This window comes from Equus asinus, chromosome 21 (genome assembly GCF_041296235.1).
Source record: "Equus asinus isolate D_3611 breed Donkey chromosome 21, EquAss-T2T_v2, whole genome shotgun sequence".
NCBI classification, from domain to species: domain Eukaryota; kingdom Metazoa; phylum Chordata; class Mammalia; order Perissodactyla; family Equidae; genus Equus; species Equus asinus.
The window spans coordinates 30471001-30484796 of record NC_091810.1 but is presented as its reverse complement, the minus strand read 5'-3'; the positions used below and the strand labels follow the sequence as shown (position 1 = coordinate 30484796).

Here is a 13796-nt window from a genome sequence, read left to right as displayed (position 1 = left end):
TCCAAACGTCCTAGAAGGTAGTTCTACCATCCAACTTTTCAGCATCACGAGCCAATTAATTCCTCTTTACGCCTAAGCTGGTCACAAGTAATCAAAGGGACCTCACCAATGGTGGGCTCAGTATTTTAGGGCACAGACACATTAAAACTGGTCTGCTGTTTGTGTTAACGAGGAGATTCTGCCTCAGTTTCTTCATCTGTAAAACGGATTTTTAGATTCTTACCTCCCTCATAGTTTCTGTGACTTAATTACATATCAAGTGATTAGAATCCTGTCTGGCACTAAACTTGCAGGACAGGTAGAATTATAGGGCAGACTTTTCACAAACTGATATGTCCAGTCCCTTAAGTAAAAATTGCTTATTTGTGGTCCCTTGCAACCGGCTTTTACAAATTTTCTCAAGCCTGATAGTTTACAGGTATATATGTTTTTACAAATCTAATATTTTTATTTGTGAAGGTCAAAGTCCTTGGCATACAGCTTATGAATCTGCAATTCCACTGACCAAGTAACCAAAGGGCTCCAACTTTGTTAGCCAGCATGACCTCTAAGTACGCCAGACCTTCACCCAGGCAAATAAAAAGCTTCCGATGACTGTACCCCAAGAACTAAAGGGCCATCCTCAACCCACTTGCTGGGAAAAGGCCCAGCTAGGAGACTGCTGCTGTGGGAAGGAGACCCTCTCACTGGCCACACTTTCTCACACAGGTGATTGAGTGGAACAAATCAATTGTTGGGTGGTCAGAGGCTAATACGAAATAAAATGAGGGCTACAGAGATGAGGTTAATTAGAATAATGTACCAGAGAAAAATGACTCGAAGATCGCGAGAAAATGTCTTAACAGGCACATCCAACTGGAGACAGAAGAATGCCAATTAAGTGGTTGTCCTTGTTCCTAATCATATTGGGACATACTTTTATTTCCCACAGCTCTGGGAAAAAGAATTAAAGCTTTTGAAGAAGTCTAGTGTGATCAAACAGGGCCTGTTAGATGGAACTGAAGTTTAAAGGCTCAACATGCAGCAGATGAGCAGTCCCAGGGTGAAAAATGTATGCTGAAACAAAACAGTGTCTGCCAACCGCCACCCGAGGAAATTGTCTGCCTGCTGAAGACCGTATGGCCTAATGGTTAAGAGCCACACACCAGGGGCTGGCCCTGAGGCGCAGCCGTTAAGTTCGCATACTCTGCTTTGGCAGTCCGGGATTTGTAGGTTCGGATCCCGGGTGTGGACCCAGCACAGCTCGTCAAGCCATGCTGTGGCAGTGTCCCACATGAAGTAGAGGAAGATGGGCACAGATGTTAGCTCAGGGCCAATCTTCCTCACACACACGCAACACAAAGAAGAGCCATACACCAGAGGAGGTGAGTTCAAATCCCAACTCTGCTTCTTATGAGCAGAGACGTCTGGGCGAGTCATTTAACCTCACTCTGCCTCAGTTTCTTCATCTGTAAAACGGATTTTTAGATTCTTACCTCCCTCATAGTTTCTGTGACTTAATTACATATCAAGTGATTAGAATCCTGTCTGGCACTAAACTTGCAGGACAGGTAGAATTATAGGGCAGACTTTTCACAAACTAGAGTGTTTCTCTTATCTGCTGTTTAGCAGAACTTCTCAGGATTAAGTTTTTCACAAGTTTTGAAAACTCTACTTTTACCTCTCAGTATTTTTTAAGGGAGAAGGGGGAAATCACGCACACAAGGATTGATGGTAGTGTGAAATGCAAGCTCTTCTAAGCATGTACATCTATAGAAAGCCAAGGCATGATTTATTCGAGCAGTAGAATTCCAAAGAAATTGCCATGTTTAGGAAGTGGGCCAGGAGTGGGAGAATGGGTTTGTGTCACCATAAATGATTTGGGACAGATATAGACAGAGGTGAGGCACAGCCTCTCTTGATGAGAACAGCCAGGGGACAAGGTCTATTGATGGTCTGTAAGAGTCGGCATGGAGAAATTCCATACCCAGCACATCTCAACCAGACTCACCTGGCACGAAGAGACTGCCACACCAAACTGGACCTGGACAACACAGCAGAATTTCAAAACATTAAAGAAACAATCTCTCAGAAAGCTCCTAATCTTTCCCGCTGATACTCAGGCACCAGGGCACTGAGAGGAGGCGGTGTGAGGGCTGCCCCAGGCTGTCAGGTCTCCCGTGTAAACGGCACACTTCGGGTCTCACGTTACCCGGCTGTTTCTCCTTTCCTGATCACTGTTTTAGTTTCTGAAATCATATTTGGAGACAGGGTGTTATATGTTTTTAGAGACATGAAAAAGCTGGGTCTCTGCCACTCGGAAGGCAGTTATGAGTCAAACAAAAGTTTTTCCTGAATGGTTTGCTCTACTTGACGGAAACTCACTTAACTTTATCTTTTTCTTTTCTAAAAAGGGTATCAGTAATCAGGTTTGTTACCTTACACTATATTTTAATCAGGTTCTTTTATTTTTATAAGTTGAGAGGGTATAAACTATAAATTAATAAAATAAATGGCTCCTTTAATTTCTTAGATAACCCTAGCTATTCCACAAATCATGTAAATAAGAAATGTGACTGGATATATTTTATCTTTTACCACCAAAAAGTTACAGGATACAGAGAGAGACGAGTCCCTCTCCGTGCTTCAGCCTCCTCGTAACAAATGCACAAGGAACGACGCGTCAACCATGCACGTCATGGAACAACACAGCCCCAACAGTAAACCATCTTCCTTAAGCAGGTAAAAGAAATCAGAACTAACAGTGAAAGATATTTATATCCATCTCCTTTCAATCTATATAGACCTGAATCTTCTTTTAAAAAAGAAGTATGTGGATTTTCAGGACAGATACATCAAGTGTAAAATTTTTTTTTTAATTAGAATTTATAGGAAATTTAAGACGTCGTCTATTGTAAGGTAGGAAAGAAAACCAACTCTCACTAACTTAAGGGCGAAATGCATCCCCAGCCAGCTGGCTTAAGGACAGTGCAGCACCTGAGCTCCAAATTTCCAGGGTTTTGTGGATGTGGGTCAGGCTCCAAATATGGCGCCATCCTAGCATTTCAGGTCTATCACTTGCATTATCTGAAACAGGACATAACCATCCAACAGTCACCATGTCAACAACAAATACAAAACAGATCATCTCACTGCTTGCTCATTCTGTACTTTTTAGTTTTAACATTAATTCAGTGCATAAAACATGAACATATGTAAAAGAGAATCAAGGCTCTTCGCCTTTAAAATAAGGATCATAAGAAAAGGTGATATGAGTTTTGTCAGTGTAGCTCCCAATACTGTTTGCTCATCTTTCTAAATCAACATCGTTATTTAGCATTATTTAGCATTGTTATAAATCAACACAGTTATTCTTTTCCAGACCCTAGGCTAAGTGCTGGACATGTATCATCTCATTTAATCCTATACGTTAGGTAATGCTATTACCCCTGCCTTGGATAAGTAAACTGAGGCCCAGAGAGATAAAGAAATTTGTCCAAGAACAAGGAGCCAGTGAATGAGAGTGCTAGAATTTGAGCTTAGAATGCAATGTCCTTAATTAGCCTGTCCCAAGCACAATACGCCATAGGCCCAAATGGCAAGTGAGTCTGTCTTCACTGGGAAGATGATGTATAACCCTTTCTGGATGGGACACACAGAGTATCAAAGCTTTGTGCACTGTAGAGTGGAAACTTCCAGAGAAAACCCAAGGGCAGTATCGTATTCCTATAATACAGGTGATGTGTGTGGTTTTATTTCTTCTCTTACTCTCTCACCCAGATGCAGTCCTCCTAGGTACCACGAAAATATAGAAATTCACAGGGAAATCCCCAAATGTCCTCTGACTGATTCCATAAATACTGACTATGTGTATGCGTACCATGCTGGAGGCACTGTCAGCCAGAAGGAAGCCACACTGCATCAGACAGACCTGCCCCTCGCTTATTCCCCGGTAAAAAGGTGTATTCAGAAAGTGACAGAAGCTGCAATAAATGGAACAAACAAGAGGCGAAGGGGGAGGGGGAAATCTCCCGTACTGTGGGTGGTCAGGGGACGCCTCTCCTAGGAGCAGAGATTTGAACTGAGCACTAAGGGACAAGAAGCAATGAGCCCTGTGAAGCATAGAAATTGTTCCAGGCAGAGAACAAGGTCCAGAGGCAAGTGACACTTAATGGCATTTGAGCATCGACATGGTGTCTAAATAAAATATTTGAAACCACACAGCAAAAGCTCAAAGTTTCCAGGACTCTTTTGACCAGGCAAGATCTTCAAGCCACTATCACCACAGAGTCAACTATCTTATGAAAACAAAGCTTACATTAAACAGACCCTTTTTTTAAAATTCATCTATTATTTTAAGTTGTTAATTGTGGTAAAATATATATAACATAAAATGTACCACTTAAACATTTTTAAGTGTACCATTCAGCAGTGTTAAGTACATTTGCATTGTTGTACACCCCATCCCTGGAAATCTTTTCATTTTACTAAACTTAAAAGCAGACTCTCGAGGGGTACTAATAAAGTCTGGGGGTCAGTCCCCCCAAACCCATCCACTCTGTGCTATGGGCTCACGGTTAATGAAATCACTGCAGGTTCATATTAATAGGTAGTGTGCTTTGACCTGTCTTCACCCAAAAGTGCTCAAGACCTCAAGAGATGGCCATGGTCACGTGGGTGCCACAACTTCTCACACACTGCCAACCGGGCCATCCACGGGCACTGCTGACAATCTCTGCCACAGTCATGCGGCAGCTTCTGTGTGTCGATGACACTATTTTGTGAAGGCCATTCCTAAGAAGATCTGTGGGGCTCCAGGGCCCGCTTTGCAGACTCAGCACAGAGGCCAGGACCAGGATGAGGCAGGAAAAGATCGACATCATGTAGCATCAGCCTGCAGGAGTGAAACCCTACAGTTTCAGATTATCATCAGCAATACCAACTTGAAAGCAGTTAGTGAATTCTGCTTGGTAGGCAGGCCCATTGTCTGAGTAAGTAAAAAAACGGAATAAAGAAAGAACAGCACGCCTCTCGGGGGAAATCATCAAAATGGGACCCAGAGATCTAAGTTCTGTTAGCAGGGCTGTCCAGTGGTATATATGGCTGCAGTGTCCTTGAAGACGGGCATCAAGGCCATCTCCCAAGGCTTTACTTAAACTTACAAGGGAATACCAGGTAAGAAGCAACGGATTGTGAAACATGCATTGTCTACGAATAAAACAACAACCAACGAAGCAGCCACAGGATGGCAAAACTCCTCAAACACACGGATTTCCATCATCTTACCTGGGGTGTATAGAGCGATGCTGGCATTCATTACCTACCAGGGTCTGTGGTAAGCTCTTTACGAGCATCATCTCACTAACTCTTCACAGGGACCTAGCTCCTATTTTTATCCCCATTTCTCAGACGAGGAGGCTGTGGCCCAGTGAGGTTAAGTAACTCTCCCAGCATCACTCAGCCAGTAAATGTAAAAGGTGGAATTCTAACTTCAAAGTAGATGCACTTCACCATACGGCTATCCTATATCCATCACAGGCATTCAACAAATGTTAATAAAGGCACCAACTACTGTGTTTCATGGCATCTATCCCAGGCTGGGATAGGTAGAGAATATATTTTGTAAGATAGGGAAATCTCATTCTACTCATTCTAAGAGAGGGAAATTTCACAAGAATAACGTACAGGCTAATCTGGAACAGAGAAATTGGACAGGGTGCCTCAACTAGTCTCCTCCGTCCGCCAAGGTGGGCTTTCAGCAGATCCATGCAGAGCAGCACAGCACAGAGATGCAGAGTAGATAGCCTTGTCCAGCCTGTGAGGGGCAGTGCAACATCCCCGCACATACTGGGAAGGACAGAATTGCGGGGGAGCCTGCAGGTCGCTCGGACCTCACGCCGGTACTCAAGCTTTCACAAAAACTTACATACAGAAGACAGAAAACCCACAAGAAAATTAAGGAGTTTAAATTTGGGTTAGTAGCTCTTTTGAGAAAGAAATTTATTTCTCAGATTTGCCAAGGCACTTTCAGTGAGAATATTATGGTCCTAAAATATTTACTGGGATATATATCTCTGCTGAGATTGAACAAGCTGAAATTTTAACATGTAAAATTCAAATAAGACATTTCACACACCAGTCAATGGAAGACAGAAGGCATTCATCAAAAATAAATAAAAAATAAACATGTAAGAAAAATTGATATCATGATTTTGTATAAGTAACCACAATGTTGTTCAGTAACCATTCACCTTTTCTTCATTACTAACAGAACCTGGAATTTATCTGGGACATCAAATTTCTTAAGTTTAAGGATACATTTCCCAGATGCTCTTAATTTAAGAGTGGCTAAAAGGATGTAAGAAGTCATTGAGTAAAATTTCACGGGAAGTTCTTTAAAGAGGCTTGCCCCAGCTGGGACGACAACTCTTTTTGTCCCTTGCACTTCTGCTCTTCCTTTCAGGATGTACAGGTAATGGTTGGAGAGCCAGCAGCCATTATATGACTTTGAAGCATAATGTGAAAATGAAGCAATACTTGATCAGGCAGACACAGCAGAAAGATAAAAGGCACAAACTGCTCTCCAGGAGACATCTTTTTTCTTTTTTTTAAGAAACATCTTTTATTTTATTTATTTATTTATTTTTGGTGAGGAAGATCATCCCTGAGCTAACATCTGTGCCAATCTTCTTGTACTTTTTGTATGTGGGATGCCGCCACAACATGGCTTGATGAGCAGTGTGTAGGTGTGTGCTGGGATCTGGGTCCCAAACCCCAGACCACAGAAGCAGAGCACATGAACTTAACCACTAAGCCACCGGGCTTGGCCCCCCCAGACATCTTTTATGAGACAGAATACACAAGTAATTTTTTTAGGCTTATATAGCTGCATCTCTATTACTAGAAAACAGTTCTTAAATAATATAATAATACGAAAACATATCTAAAAACTATACTACTATTTTTTGAGAGGAAAAAAAAACCCCAGAAAATTCATGAATTGGGATTCTGATTATCCCTCCATTCACCAAGCTGTTTGTATAAGTATGACTTTCCTTCTTAATTGTTACCACTAGTCCAGAGAGGCGTATTTGCTGAGCCCATCTCTATGTTTTGACATGCAGGACTTGTGAAACTCAAACATACTTGTAGACATCCAAAGCATTATTATTTATTAAGGCCTATATTAAAGGTGGAGGATCTTAAAACACTCTCAGATTCTGATGATTAAAGGAAATTTAATCATTCTTCATTGGCATTTGATCTTTAGCCTGCCCTAATCTACCCATATCTCCCTTCAGCCATGTTTGATACTAAAAAGACATTTCAACAGCTTGTCCATCAACTGTAAAATAGAAGGAACGTACAGACAAACCACATTACTCAGAAAATAGAAGAGCTTTCCCCTACACTCATTTAGCTCATGAAAGACCAACGTGATTAAAAAGGTAAAGAAGGCGTTCTCCACGAGGTGGACCAGATGACTGTGTAGACCCATCAATTTCATTTCTAAGGAGTTTCGAAATTTTCAGTGCTTTCACGTACATTATATCTTGTTTCATCCTTACAACTATACCCTGCACAGTAGTAAGGGGAGGTATTTTTTATTTCTGTTTCCTCTAGATAAATGGTTTGCTCAAGATCAGAGGGACCGGTACCCAGTGAGGAGTCCTGTTTACAGGTCATATGCCCTGTTTGATGCATTAGATCAGGGGTCAGCAAACTATGGCCTTCGGGCCACTGCCTATTTTTGTAAAATAGGAAGAGTCATGCCCATTTGTTCACATATTGTCTATGGCAACTTTTGTGCTAAATCAGCAGAGTTGGCCAGCTGCAACAGAAACTGTATGGCCCATGAGGTTGGCTATAGTTATTATCTGGCCATTATAGACAAAGGTTGCCAACCTTGCATTAGATCATCTTTGCACAAATATGATCCAAGCTATGGATTCCTATCATGGAGGGCAACAAACCAATCCTGCCAGTTTGGGAATTCATGTTTGACAATGGGGCATTCCATGATCTTTTGAGGGATTACTGTATCTACTACTGTGTCAGCTGCAAAGGTGGATCACAATTTTTAAGTGGTATACAATATTAGCGTTGTTTGCCACTTACCCTGAACTTTTAACGTGTTTCACAGCCATAAAAAGCCTGAGGGGTCACTGGTTGGGGGCATGCATAATGCCACAGGACTGCAACACACAGACGGACACTGAAAACAAAGAGAATGGAAGAGGTTAAGTGAGGCGGCAAACAGCGATGCTCCCAAAGCGACACATACACGTGAGCCTTAGGTATTCCCTGTTGACATACTCCTTTTACATTCAATAGATAATCACAGGATCTAAGTATTTACTTTGCTCTTCCCCTTCTAGAACCAGCATTCCATTTAGCTCATAATCTGAGTTCAGTATTATAGAATTATAGTAAAAAGATGTGAAATGTCATATACAGCCAAGTAAAACCGCCACTCTTGAAGGCACTATCATTCTGAACTTAGGAAGTTCAGTTCTGTTAACTCCCAGCATTTTTCATGTTTTACCATAAATTCTCATAATTACAAGGTAATCTCATCCTGAAAAGTAAAGGCAAGATAATCCATGAGACCAAATGAAGACTTTGCTTTGGGTTTTGGTCTTTTAGTCTTTCTCAGTGCATCCAGTAGGAGCGACAGAAGGTAAACACACATGCACACACATGTGCATGTATACACGTGTGCATGTGCACACAGGCACCCCTTCCAAACAAAAAAACAGACAAGCTCTCTCCTGCAGCCAAACACAAAATCTTACTTGCCACAGTTTACAGTTCTTTTCTCAGTTGCATTTAAAATGCAGAAGAAGGTTGTGACACAGCCTTCTCCTGGAAACAGCCTGTGCATGTGCTCATGTGCTGAGGCTGCGAGCTTTCATAGCTTAGTAATTGGTAGAATATTTACCAAATCTAATTCCAAGTAAGTTGAAGTTGCTGACAGATAAGTCAGCTCATCCTCAAGCACTTTCAGAAAGTTGTGTGAATAGCAATCGGTGGCGAGGTTTTGCATGCCAGGCCTTTTGTGCACAGATCCTTGAGACGATAATGCCACCTATACACCCCTCAGGATGACGGAGGGGACTCTCTGCAACACGGGGAAATGGAACTACAGAATGAGTAGAAAGCACGAGTTCTACAGTGTGTGTGTGTGTATCGTTCTCTTTCAACAGTAAACTCAGACAAAACTCTGTGGACGTATGTGTTTTCTAATCTAGTCAGACAGAGAAGTTGAAACCGAAAAGAAGATGTATGAAGTTTTATGATTTGAATAGTCACGTATCTCCGGAAACTATGTGGGTTGTCTTGTCTACCAGAGCTCAGAAGAGAGTTGAGGTGGTGCTCCCAGTGGGTGCCTCTGCTTGATAAGAGATAAAGTCAGGCCAGATTGGGCCACACTAGGTTTTCTAGGTATCAGCCATCTATGTGTGTGTGAACTGTTTGCCAAATATATGACAGCTGAAGCATCCTCATTCTTTTATGAGTTTAACACGCTGTGTTAACATTATTCCTCTTCAACAAGGCAGCTTAAGAGTGTTAAGAATGCGTCAAAAATATTTCTTAAGATAATTTCAGTTAGCCAAGGCTGTAATCATTCAAACTTAATTGGTGACCTCATTAATGAACAACTGCCACCACAAGAAAGAGGACCATTGTCATCGACTTATCAGAGCCACGAGATAACGAAGTTAATTATATTGTTTTCAATGGATTTACACTTGTTTCCTTTTAGAGTCTACATTTGCCAAACATTTGTTCTGACACTCCATGTGTCTGCTCCTCTTAACAGACACTTATTAGCTGCGCTTCCTCACGGAAAAGTCGGCAGATCACAGCCCTAACATCAGGGCAAAGCAATTGGAAAACTTTTCTACCCTTTATTATCTACTTGTAAAATGTTATAAGCCTGTAAACTAGTTAATTTATGAGCCGTGTTAATAATTTGCTCACACTTGATCGCAGGTTTTGCAAACACAGTTTCCAGGGATGTGGGAGGATAATTTGCAGGTCCAGCTTCTCTCCTAAGGGGACACGAACTAATTTGACACAGTAACATGACATTGATGGTGGGGCACACTAATGACCATACTCCAGGACGTGGCTGTCAGCCTGTCGTTCCAGTGAGAAGCCAGCTTGCTTTCGCTGCTGCTCAGTACATGATGCTCAACTAATTATTCAGACAGCGACATTAATGAGAACCCTCGTGTTTATTTTCAACATACTAACCAGTGCTTAGCTTCCATTTGTCTGATATGGTCATTGATTAAAACGTGTTTCATGAATAGTAAATATGAACTCTAATATAACAAAGAAGCATGGGAGAAAAATGAGGAACAGCTGATTGGAAAACCATCCTCGTCAACTCAACTTGTTTTCCGCCTCAAATATCGTCAAGGACAAAGTGACAGGGAATAGGAATGCCACGACTACAGGAAAAGGGAAAGGAACGTTTCTAATCACCTATATCCCTGTGCAATCTTGACTTTTAACCAACGCCACTGGATGACAATATGGTCAAGGGCAACTTCCATCTCAAATAAACTCAGCTAACTTTATGATACTGAATAAGGATTTTTTAAGTTACTTTTTCCATGGAATGACCAAAACTGTAGTACTGAGGGTTTCTAAAAAAGTGTTCTTTAATACCTTCGTATACATCTTGTTTCTATTCTACTGAACCTTGAAGTCGAGTTCTTTCTACTTTAAATTAAATTTCTATTTTGGTAAGATAAATTTTGTCCTTCATTTTACGATGATTATAATCCTAAAATATTCATATAATCATAATTTAAAATGAATAACTTTTTTTAAGAAAAAGGTGTGCTTGGATCTACTAGAGGCATTGACAAATTGACAATGTTCCTGATGTGGTTCATTGTAGAATGCGCACTTTGAATTAAATAACGTGGTGGTATTTCAACAAATGTTGTATCTGCCATCACGGATAAAGAATTCCACTTAATGCTGGGTATGACTTCTGACTTCATAGAATAGCAAAATAAATATGGTCCACATAGACCACTTTGGAAATGAAAATGTCATTGCATGTAACATTTCTTAAGTATGTATTTCTAAACTTACTCTACGACAGATCTGTGATTTTAGAACATCAAAATATGTAAATGGCACACAACATGTAGGAAGCAGATTCAGATCTCAGGCTAATTTTTAAAATATATTTAAACAAGTATACAGATTAATTGTCCCAAACCAGCATTACGGCCTCCAAATGCTGCTATTTCCATGGGTACCTGTAACCGACAGGTTCTCAGATTACTGGCATTGCTGTGCTATTTACATATGGTAAGCATTTGTTTTCCATAATAATTCAAGAAGATATGGTCACTCTGTGGCAGAAACTGGCTAGAGGCTCATCAAATCCATTTCTTCTTCCTGGGCACACAGCTGGGATGTGTTTCCCAGCCTCCCTGGCAGTTAGATGGGACCTTGTGATTGAGTTCCAGACAAAGAGATGGAAGTGGGTATGTTATTTTGATTCTGACCCTGAAGCCTCCTGAACCATCCCAGACTGTGGGCCCAGAGCTCCAGGGGAGAACTCCTAGTTCCTGCAGATGGTAAAGTCACCAAACAGAACGAGCCAAGGTCCCTGAAACACCACGTGGAGCAGAGCCACCACCCTTATTCCCCACCAGCCAGCACTAGACCGTGAGGTGCCTAAGAAATAAACCTGCACTGAGTTAATTCTCTGAAACTCAGGAATGTTACAAGTGCCAGTATCTCTTACTTGAATACATAAACCTTTCTAATTTCTCCCTGGCTCCAAAGTTATACTTGAATCTCCAGGCCACCATATATAAACAGAAGCACTGTAAACTTGGAAAAACTCCTGAAGATATCTTATAGTTGCGATTATTTGTTCCTCTAATTAAGCTAGGGAACTGACAGCTAATATTTTCCCAAAATTTGTCACGTGTATCTTTCCTTAATCTTCACATAGACCTGTGAGATTCGATTCCCATTTCGTGGATGAGAACACTGAGCTGCTAAGAAACGAAATACAAGCAAATGCCACGGAAGGTATATCCAGCTGACATTTTCCTAGTTGAATGCCTCTTGGCTTTTAACATCCAAATTTTATAGAAAATGCTTATTTCTAAATCAAACATTTTTGGCTGTTGCTCATAAAAGAAAAAATTCTATGACATCCTCCTAAATGTAATACAACATTTTTAATAAAATGTGTGAGGGGAAAGTGTCAAATTATGATACAATTGGTAGGATGTCAGAAACTTCTGTAGAGGTTTTGAAAAGCTAACAACAAAGGAGATGTGTCTCAGATGTTCTTAGTGATAAAAAAAAAGCCACATTTCAAAAAAACATATGTATGTTGACACCATATTAATTGTTGAGTAGTCAATATAGTAAATATTTTTATATTCCTAACGTAATATTTGTTAACAATATATAATGCATTTTACTATACTTCAGTCATATTTTAGAAGGGCTGGCTCTTTCTGCAAAGGGCCAGAAAATGAATAGTTTATTTTTTATTTATTTCTTTAAAGATTTTATTTTTCCTTCTTTTGCCCAAAGCCCCCCAGTACATAGTTGTATATTTTAGTTGTGAGTCCTTCTAGTTGTGGCACGTGGGATGCTGCCTCAGCATGGCCCAATGAGCAGTGCTAGGTCCGCACCCAGGATCCGAACCAGTGAAATCCTGAACCATAGAAGCACAGCGCGTGAACTTAACCACTCGGCCATGGGGCCAGCCCGACAATGAATATTTTAGACTCTGCAGCCAGAAGTGCTCTACTGCAACTACTCAACTCTGCCATTGTAGTAAGAAAGCAACCATAGGCAACAAGTACACAAATAGGTGTCGTGTTCCAATAAAACTTTATTTATTGGAAGGCAATGGGCCAAACAAAGGCAGTGGGCCAGATCTGGCCCAAGGACCACAATTTGCCAACTTCTGTTTTAGAAAGTTGGGCATTTGGCATATTGACACATAACATGATTTCTCCTCAGTAAAATAATCAGAAATAGCTCTGGTTAGCATTTTCACCCAAGATATCTAACCGCCAGGAATGGATTACTGATCTTCGGGGGTAGGAGGGGGTTAGCCTTCATTTGCCAAAGGCTCTAGAGCGAGCACTGAGTTCCATCTGAGGTCTTACCCCACTGCCCTGTTCTTCCCCCTAATTCATGCCACCTTTCAAAGGGCTCATGCGCCCACATAAGGCACTTACAGGCCACCCATGCCATTTTGAACAAAAACCCAAGAACTATTATAACAAAAGAAACAGCAGATAGTTTTCCTCAGTCAGCACAGTCAAGTCCCCGTGTTAAGGTAATGTAGCTAGCAGTTACCTTAAAGTGACCTTATATTAAGTACTTTAAAAAAAAAAAGGCACAATAAGTAATATAGAGATTTAAAATGTCACTCGGAACAAGAGCTGGGAGCAAGAAATGACAACCTCTACAAGTTTTAAAATCAGGCATGAAGTGTCCCCAGATTAGAACCAAACAGCTTTCTTGGATGCGGAGGATGTTGTCTGCTAACCAATTTCAGAGTAGGAGCTATGTGTCCCAAGATAAAATATACCAGAAACAATGTATCAACCGTATTCCCCCATGTTGATGTAACAAGGTTTTAGTTCACTTTTTTATTTTGGATGGCAAAGTTCAGAGACATATACACAGAGAGGAATGCTTTTTAAAAAAACCTCAGTTCCCCATTACTGTTTTATTATAACAGGTAAAGTGGACAAGACAGTTTGAGGCAGAAAATGGATAAATTTTATGAATCTGTTTTACCTAAA

General features: G+C 40.8%; 1 protein-coding gene across 13 annotated transcripts in view; it reads right to left on the bottom strand.

The window, feature by feature from the left end:
* Positions 1-13796, bottom strand: part of FOXP1 (forkhead box P1) — a 575342-nt gene that overhangs the window by 360195 nt on the left and 201351 nt on the right. For all 13 annotated transcript variants that reach the window (XM_070492659.1, XM_070492654.1, XM_070492656.1 and 10 more), the window contains one exon: positions 8098-8194. The gene's annotated coding sequence lies outside the window, so the exon portion shown is untranslated. The remainder of the gene's footprint in view (positions 1-8097; positions 8195-13796) is intronic.